Here is a 10645-nt window from a genome sequence, read left to right as displayed (position 1 = left end):
ACAACATGAAAAGTGAATGAAACGGAAATACGCAGGGGTTTCGTTGTTTTGACTGAAAAATATTTTACGATGTAATCCTCACGCTGTTTCGGTATATCCAAATCGACCCGTTTTTCTGCCACATCCTGTACAGTGAGAAAGGTGGAGAGTTTTATGCTGTTTTTACTGATCACAGAAGCTTTCGACGGAGGTCAACGAAGGACGCTGATGGGCGTTTTGAAGAGCGAAGGAGCAGATTAGAAAAGGAGACGAATAGTACAGAATCTACATTTACAGCAGAAAGTGAGAAAAGGGATTAGAAGTGAAATGTCGGAAAAAAGCAGCATTGGAAAGGATATTAGACAAAGTTGTTGCCTTTTTAATCTGTCGTTTAACTTATACCTGTAAGACATTATTGTGAAATACTTATATGGATGTATAAAATTTGTTGATGACACAGTATTAGTGGCAGAAAGTCACCGAACTGTCAGTGAAATCCTAAAAGATATAAGTGACTCTTATGTGGGATATGGGCTGAGAATCAATATAACAAAAACAAAGGCTATGGTGATGGGCGTAGGAAGGATATTGGCAATTTGTTATCAGCCAAGTAAGAGCATTTAAATATTAATAAATGAACAGCAACATATTGTGTATGTTCTACACGATTAATTTATTCAGATTAATCGCTTTTCCGCATATAAGGCTTCAGTCCGGAATCGCGCGACCGCTACGGTCGCAGGTTCGAATCCTGCCTCGGGCATGGATGTGTGTGACGTCCTTAGGTTAATTACGTTTAAGTAGTTCTAAGTTCTAGGGGACTGATGACCTGAGCTGTTAAGTCCCATAGTGCTCAGAGACATTTTGAACCGCATACAAGGCCGTCATTAAACTTTAACTGAATATCGTCGTCAGAGAAGTTACAATGTTTGTAAACAACAGTGGAAAAGATTTTACTCGTTTAGACTGAGGGATAGGCACACAGTAAATGTCTTTCTTTTACAGTATGCAGTTAAGAAGATAAAACGTTGAAAAATAAATAAACATAAGGGGAGCAAACCAGAAAAGAAACATTAACACTAAACTCAGAAAACATTCCCTTATAACATTTCACATTGAGTAAACAAACTCAGTAAAATAAAATAAAATTTGTACTTGACAAGACTGCTTCAATGAAGTATTACAGTTGGAAGGTGATACAGAAATCAAAAACGAGAAAGAGTTAACAACTGAAACAACAGAGTATTTGAAGTACAAGTACAATCAGAATAAAATAAAAAGAGATGAATCAATGCAGGAAAATGGAGGAATACAGTGAAAAGTAATGGGAAACAGACGATAGTGTGAAATTTGGGAAACAGACGATAGTGTGAAGTTTAGAAGAGGTCATTTAAAATTAAATCATTTAAGATTTAATCACGACTGTAGGCTAGATGTTTTTTGATTACCAGAGCGTCCAGCAGTTGAATTTTTGCTTTTGTTTGCGAGGTCAAGGAGAAGTGACTGGCTGGTAGTTGTGGTCTTCACTCATTACATGCTAAGCAAATGTAGTGTCATAATACTGCAACTTCCAGCTGCGCCCATATTCAGGCAGCCTAGTTGATGTATCTGTGCCTGACTGACCAGCATAAAACTTATCGCAATCAGGACAAGTAATTTTGTATACCACACTCTTAGCTAGTATTTGGGTATTATCTCTGCTATTGAAAATATACAGTGCTGTGGTGTTCTTTACGTAGTACGAAATTCTACAGTTAGAGGATTCAATGCTGTGTGATACAAATTACAGGTGTATTATTCTGCTCCACTTCCCCAACAGACAAGAATTAACAGTGAAATTGTAAACGACGTTTTTCAGAAAATCATTAAGTGGTTCTCTGCAAATGGGCTCTCATTAAACTTTGAGAAAACACAGTATATACAGTTCCATACAGTAAATGGAATGACACCATTGATAAATATAAACTTCGATCAGAAATCGGTAGCTAAGGTAGAATATTCAAAATTTCTAGTGTATGCATTGATGAGGGGTTGAACTGGAAAAAACACACTGAGGATCTGCCGAAACGTTTGAGTTCGGCTACTTATGCTATTAGGGTCATTGCAAATTTTGGCGATATACATCTGAGTAAATTAGCTTACCATGCCTATTTTCATTCTCTGCTTTCCTATGGCATCATATTCTGGGGTAACTCATCATTGAGTAAAAGAGTGTTCATTGCACAAAAGCGTGTAATCAGAATAATTGCTGGAGCTCATCCAAGATCATTCTGCAGACACTTATTTAAAGAGCTAGAGATCTTCACTGTAGCCTCTCAATATATATATTCACTTATGAAATTTGTTATTAACAATTCGAACAAATTCAAAAGTAATAGCAGTGTACATGGCTACAACACCAGGAGAAAGGATGATCTTCACTACTCAAGGCTAAATCTAACTTTGTCTCAGAAGGGGGTAAATTATGCTGCCACGAAAGTCTTTGGTCACTTACCTAATAGCATCCAAATTCTGACAGATAGCCATATAGCATTTAAAAGGAAATTAAAAGAATTTCTTAATGGCAACTCCTTCTACTCATTAGATGAATTTTTTGATATAATAAGTGGGTAATTTCCCCAACCCCCACAAAAAAAATTAAAAATATTCAGTGTCATGTAATATTTTGTGTAATGTAATATCTTGTGTAGACACCTTTTATTAACCTGACACGCTCCACATCATTACAAAGTGCCGTACTCATGATCTATGGAACAAGTACTAATCTAATCTAATCTTCCTGAAGACAGCGGAAGAGTCAGCAGATGCAGCACAGAGGAGGGGTATCATTTTGTTTTTGTTTTGTATACAAGACGTGTTCATTCAGGACAAGACTGTAGTCAGCAATTGAGCCAATACAATTTGTTGTGTCTAACTGTGATTTGAAATCTTCTTTTGGTATGGGAACAGACATGAGACGGTGCATCAGTGAGTCGAAAGCGGTATGTGTATGTGTTACTGGGTGTAACTGTGTGTTACTGGGCAAGAATGTATTACTGTAGTTGCAGCTGTAGTTTTGAAACAATATGTGCCTATGTACTGATGTCGATGGTGAAAACCTTCATAATGAACTGAATATTTTTATGTTGAGTGTGAAGTTCTGCAAAAATTTGTCGAGGTGACTTGTAGCATCTGTCCACATACACTGCACATCACCTATATATCTGAACCAGCAGTTAATATTTGCACTCAAAGGTTCTTTATCCAAAAAATGTTGTTCAAAATGGTCAATGAACGTTTGAGTGTGTGACTTGTTAAGGAACCAAACTGCAAAGGTTAAAAAAAAATTGTTCAAATGGCTCTGAGCACTATGCGACGTAACTTCTGAGGTCATCAGTCATCTAGAACTTAGAACTAATTAAACCTAACTAACCTAAGGACATCACACACATCCATGCCCGAGGCAGGATTCGAACCTGCGACCGTAGCGGTCGCTCGGCTCCAGACTGTAGCGCCTAGAACCGCACGACCACTCCGGCCGGCAAACTGCTAAGGTCATCGGTCCCTAGACTTCACACTACTTAAACTAACTTATGCTGAGAACAACACACACACCCATGCCTGAGGGAGGACTCGAACCTCCGACGGGAGGGACCGCGCAGTCCTTGACATGCCGCCTCAAACCACACGGCCACTCCACGCGGCACGAATGTTTTAGCCAAAATTGAACTAATAGTGGACCCCCATAGCTAAGCCATCTAACTGTTGGACAGAGTCCTTTGCAACTGGGAATAGTTTTGTGCTAAGTTTGTCTGAGTGTCCAGTCTGACGTCATTCATTTCCACAGCGTCGACATTAGAGATTTAGGTCTCCCTGAAGTATGATCACTTCAAAAGATGAAAACTCGCATTCCTGTAGCGAAGGAGGAGTTCAATAGAAAGAGGAGATTATTACGTCACAAACTAGACAAACGTCTGAGGGAAAGGTTTGACAGGTGTTTTGTTTGGTGTGCGGCGCTCTATTGGGGCAGAAACACGTACACTGAGACGAGGGGATGAAAAAAGGCTGGAAGCATTTGAGATGTGGAGGAGAATAGAGAGGATAAGGTGGAGAGAAAGAATGGGTGAGAAAAGAGCTTTCGAAAGTGTTAGTGAGAGGGTAAGACTGATGCAAGCTAGAAAAGAAAGGAAGTAGAACTGGATGGGATACTTGCTGAGACAGAGTGCTTGTTGATAGGCGCTTTGGAAGGACTTGTTTGTGAGAGAAGACTGAGAGGAGGGAGGAGATAAAAGGTTATAGACGACATCAAAGGAAGCGAAAACTACATGGATCTGAAGAGGATGGCTAAAGACAGGAGAGATACTACGGGAAAATATACCTTCGGGGCGGGACACTTGTGATCATGATGATGATAAGTAAATATGGTAAGACACAGCAATCAAAATCAATTCTCTCAGCAGCGAGTCATGATCAGTGCACCGCAACGCACTGGAAGGATCTACTTAAAGAAAAATGGATGACTAAAGAGACTCACTTTTCTCCAGCGCTCCCAAAGAACATGACACTGAGTCTCAGAAACTTGTGTTATATCTAACTATAATCTGTTCACAAAGAGGCTTCGGCCCGCTCGTGCCTTGTGTCCAGCCGCTGCCAACCACAGAACCTTGATGTGCGGCCACTGCGAGGTGGCTGTTCATACCTGATAAAAGGAAGAAGTATTTGCGCTTGAAACGTAGAGCTGAAATGTATTCAGAGCCGATGACAAAGACAGAGATAGGGAGTTTCTAGAGGAAAATCGAGACGGGATGGGTATTAAATGCTCAAATTTACCAGTTTAATTAATATAAGATCGCACATTCAGTTTATATCTGTACCAATGGCCGACTTTCTTTGCCTCTCTTGCCTCGTATCATTGGCCAGTCCTACGAACGCCATTACTCCTCTCTCAACTCTGCTGCCCTTCAGTTGTCACCAAGTCCTCGTTCCTCTGATTTTGCGTTGTTGTTTTCTATGGGCATAGCTAGCATTCACAGTGCAGAAAATGTGCATGTAAAAAAATTTATACATACTTTTATACATATCATATAACACAGATTGCCTAAAAAAGAAAAAAAGAAAAGAAAATTCGATTATACCCTTGTTCCCTGGGTCGGACTTATTTAAACACAAAAAGGTTGATTAGGCTTTAACGTCCCGTCGACATCGAGGTAATCAGAGACGGAATAAAATCTCGGATTGATTCAAGGATGGGGAAGGAAATCGGCCTTACTGTCAGAGGAACCATTCTGACATTTGCCTGTAGCAACTTAGGGAAGGCAAGGGAAAGCTAAATCAGGTTGGCCGGACGCGGGCTTGAACCGTCATCCTCCAGAATGAGAGTCCAGCTGCCTCGTCCGATTGTTAAATACAGATTTCACAAACTGGGTATCGACTAGAAATAAACTGAAAAGTATTGTAGTTATTTAACTTGAGAAGAGAATACCAAACGTTATATGCGATTGCAGGGTTTCTCGGCGTATTTCAGCTATGATATCTTCACAGGTTATCAGCCGAGTGGCGTCGTCTTCTAGTTCCTACGTTTCAGTGGATTACGTATCCATCATCTTCAGGAGAAGTCTGAAGATGATGGATACGCAATGCATTGAAACGTTGCGACTAGAAGACGACGTCACCCTCGGCTGATAACCCGTGAAGATTTCTTACCAAACGTTATTTCTCAAAAGCTTGACATCATTCAAATGCGATATAGGCCAAGTTAAAATTACGGTCTCCTCAATGCTACGAACTACTGCTCCTAGGAAATAGCGACAGATGCTACAGCTCATAGGAATTTTAGCACACCGGACAAAGAACTTCCTATCCCCTGAGACAATACGCTAGAAACAGATGTCACCACCTCCAGCCTTGATAATGACCTTATTTTGCTGAGGTAGGTGGTCCACGTGTTTCATCAGGCAAGCTTTGTCCGATCACCCAACTCATCTATTAGGTCCTGTTGAGCTTCGAAATTATGAATATTTTGATTGAAACGTTTCATCCGCTATTCAAAATATTCTCAAAAATTTCTGTGGGGTTGAGATCGAAGCATTTCTCGGCCCAGTTTTGGTGCAGTAGTGTTAGTGACGGTTCGTCTGATCTACAGCTTACTGGATGTGGACGAAGCTGTAGATACACCTAAAACACAGCACATTAGCATGTCCAGTAAGGTGCAGGAAATCTTCAACATTCAAAAGAGCTTCCAGTCGTCTCTGAACGGATAAATAGAGGTCCCGTACGGTTTTCAAGAAAATGTTATACCATTATTCTTGCCAAATAGTGGCAAGTTCAGGTAATGATGGTGGTGGTATAGCAATCACACACTCTCCGCTCCAAAGTAGTCCACAAAGAGTCAGTTACATTAAGAATTGATAACTACTGTGGCCAGGTAAGATGCGACGATTCATCATCGTGCTCACAAAATCAGACGCAGACGTCGTTTCGCCTTGGAACACAGGATCACCATCACCATTGTGTAACGAACATTGTGACGTGGGTCGGTCCTGATCAGCCAAAGTGGTCACATAATTCTTGGAAGAATTGCGATCTTGTAGAGTAGCCATGGGACCCATACCATACCATGATACGGCTGTCCAGCCATATTTTCACTCATGGAACATAAACTTGGTCAGAAACAGGAAACAGTGTGGAACAAGACTCATCCGACCAAATTAATGTCTTGCTCCACAGTCCAGGATTTATGGCTTCGGCATTACGGTTTGCAGTTACTGTCATTTCCGTCTTGGAAATCCAACTCGCCTGCAATTTCCAGCTTACGGAGCCCACTCTCTACTGGTTTGGTGCTACACGGTTTGCGAGTGCGAAATTCAGTTCTGCGACTTTTGGAGCTGTCGTTCTCTTACTTTTCGTCACAATCCCTCTTTCACGATCACTCAGCACACTCTTTCGTCTACGTTGTGACCTAGCGGACGAAGTTTACCAATCTTCCTGTGCGGTATAAATCTTTAGCCACATTCGAATTCATTTATCTCCGACATACCTGTAATGCACTCACAACTACACAGAACATTGTTCTGAGCTCGACTGGCACTTGCAACGTGTTGAGACCATTGCTTAGGTGTCGTTCAGCACAACCTGCTGCTTGGCTACCACCTGTATTTATGTTCAGGCATGCAATTCTCGCTGCATTTTCATATTTTTGTTCAACCCTTGGCTGTGTACAGCCCTGAGACACGGCATTTATCAGCTTGGACGACGTGAGTACCAAAATCATCTCATCATGAAATTGTAGAAGAAATGGCAATCCTTTTTTTCCACGTTTAGCTAATGCGTGAACAGTCATGGTACGAAGACACTCAATACATCACAGAATCATTTCCGGCCTAAACAACAACCTCTACATATAGTCGGTTAAAAGCCTCATTGAGCTATTTTTGATTTCATCGCCCTGCAGCGTTTGAAATGAGGCTTAATTTCGTCTCTTCCGTCCACGCTACGCTATCCAGTCAGCTACTGTTTCGACCACTGAACGTGCCGCTGTAATCAAGGACACACTGCGAAGTGCTCGAATTCAAACGTCAATTATATGCAGTTTCCTTCGCAATAATCTCTTAGATACTTGTTGAGATTGCCCGACAGCAACAGTTCCCGTCGGTTTGGCAACCAACTGTACTTGATAAGACGTACAGCACAGTCCCGGTCCGTCGGTTGATACCGTTTTACCATCACTGTTCGTACACCGTATTACGCGGCTACAAGTGGCAGAGGATTCCTTGTACACGTGTTGAAGAGCTAGCGTTGTTACAGTAACAAAGCGGATTAGGTGACTCACTGTGTGGTCACGAGGACATCCATACACGATCTACCGTTTTATTTCGTCGCCCCACGCCAATGCGCTAATACCATACAACCGACTGCCACTTAACACCGTGGCTTAGGCTGTTGCTGTAGAGTGATACGAACGCGTGGTAGCTATTCAACTCAGTCTACAACTCTCCAGAGCTACCAGTGCGCCCATCTAAGCGAGTGAATAATATTTTGTGCGGCGACCTTGTTTATTCACCTGAATCATCAACTGTACTACAGTGTCTGTGGTGAATCATCATTTGGAATACTCCGCTTTAAGAATAAATAGTCTCACGGCGACATTATTGAGTAAATTCTTCCTGGTACTCCAGCGGCGCCAAGTAATCATTCATCCCCGACCGTTCAATCAAGTTATACGTCGTCTCTACGTCTGCCTGGCGATTAATAATTCTGATTGCATGTTTGGAGCTATGTAGCGTTCTAATAGCATTGCGTTAACTAGTCTGCTCGTTCATCGCTATATTTAAATGTTATCGCACGTGTGCATTGTCTTTTTGTTCAAACTACAACCAATGGCTGATATTTACGTTTTCTTATTGGAAAATGTAGGTTTTTGTGATCCGAACCGTGTAAAATTTTCGTAACTCCAGATCTACAAAGTCCAGTATATCACTTAATTTTCATCAGCCATCGAATATTTACAGAACGTCCTCTGACTGTCTTGTCGTATAAGCCTACTATTTATCCTATGTATTTCCACAAGCTACGTATTATTGATTGAAGTTTAAATGGTTCAAATGGCTCTCAGCACTATGCGACTTAACTTCTGAGGTCATCAGTCGCCTAGAACTTAGAACTAATTAAACCTAACTAACCTAAGGACATCACACACATCCATGCCCGAGGCAGGATTCGAACCTGCGACCGTAGCGGTCGCTCAGCTCCAGACTGCAGCGCCTAGAACCGCACGGCCACTCCGGCCGGCGATTGAAGTTTACCTGCACGTCATCCGAGAAGAGTGTAACGGAAAACGTCGCCGACGATGTAGAACACGCGCATGCGTCGCAGTTACAAATACTCAGAAAAGTAGTCCTATTTTCTGTCTATCACTTCTTTTATTATTTAATGACGGATTTCTGGCAACGGCGACCATCTTCAGATCATTTCTAGTCATATGACAGTGAAACTGGTAGCTCAGTTAAAGGTGGACTCTAAAACTAGGAGAAATGATATCAACTGGATGTGAAATAATAAGAAAAAACAGTGATCGACAAACAGAAGATAAGCCTATTTTTTACATATAAGTATCGCGGGTAACAAAACTGACCTGTTTTGACACAAAAATATATAGAGTGAGAAATCCGAACGAGATATACTAATGATGTCGCAGACTGTGATCATGCCTTGTGGTAGCGTCACAACCAGTAACTGTGGACAGTTTCACTCCTTCTGAAGGCTCTGAAGACTGCTGCTCTGGTAAATGATAACAGAGAAATAGTAGCTACTCAACATATGTTGACAACAAATAATTGCTCAACATAAAATGACAATAAACACCTGTTCACAATACAGCCCTTTCCTCATAACTCTATTACAGTTATTTATAGTCTGCCTAATATATACCATGTTTAGCAGTTTAATTTGATTTATGGTGGAAGAAGAAGTCTTTACAAACGTGAAAAAATACCAGCAGTGAGACTTTAACTCGAAACTTTCCTCCTTAAAATAATCAATTATTTGACCTACCGTGTGAAGACTGGCATCGCTGTGATGAAGGGTTATGCGGTGTTTTCGTTAGTTTTCCCTGATTTCAAAGATGGCTTTTGAGAAACAAACTGTTGGGTACGATTCAGTATTTTTAGTCTTCGATCAGCTAAGGTGGTGCTCACTAAGTGCACAAAATAAGTAAGAAATAAACGATTATTTTACTACAAGTGCTGCGCAACCAAACCACTTTTTCTGGAGACACTTACAAGGATATATCTAAATGACTGTCTACGGTATGTCCAAAGATGCCTCTGTCTCGCGATAATTCACTTGCAGATCCTCTTCAATCACACTGCGCACGGCAGCAATGTCTTTTGCAGCAACAGTTGATTTTCTTTGACATGTATGAAATTCATCATGGATGGAGGCAACATCACGATGAAAGTCTGCAACTCTATTGCGAACCGTCTTCTGAGCGAAAATGATTGCAAAAAATTGAAAGAATCGATAAATTTAGGGCTTTATGATAACTTTAAAAATTTGTTCAACGAATGTCTTTATTTGAAACTTACGCATCTTCACATTAGTGGTGCCTAAAACACTCACTGCAAACAAGCTACTCGGCGATATCGGGGCTGACACTCTTTTAACAATAATAAATGACAGATTTTAAAAATAATATTAGTGTATGTCTTGTTATGTTTCTAATGGTACGATAATTCGTTTTGCTGAATATCGGTCTCTTCATATATCATCGCAAAGTTATACTGATCAGTTCATTTTGTCATTTTAATTAGAGACTTCTCTTAAATGATTAAATAACTATTTTATTTTTATTGACGTATATTTGCTGAGGTAAATAATATTCAAAATTCTAGATTGGAAATAAATTATTTAAATATTGGCATTTATAGCAGTGGTATACAACTCTGATATCTCTGTAGTTCACTGTACATGTTTATATCACCATACATAATAAGTTATAGCGATGAACAACATTGACAACATTTTTACGGTTTTAGTGTGTTTTCCAGATCCAAAAACTGTTCGTTACAAAAGATGTTGAGGTGTGATTTTACTTCAGATTTTTATGTCCAATTTCCCCATACATCAAGAAAAATCGTCTGCTTGCACCGTTTTGACGCATTCCTACGTTTGTCACTACAGTTTTTCGCTT

The sequence above is a fragment of the Schistocerca piceifrons genome, chromosome 7 (genome assembly GCF_021461385.2).
Source record: "Schistocerca piceifrons isolate TAMUIC-IGC-003096 chromosome 7, iqSchPice1.1, whole genome shotgun sequence".
Taxonomy (NCBI): Eukaryota; Metazoa; Arthropoda; class Insecta; order Orthoptera; family Acrididae; genus Schistocerca; species Schistocerca piceifrons.
Note: the sequence above shows the minus strand (reverse complement) of the source record.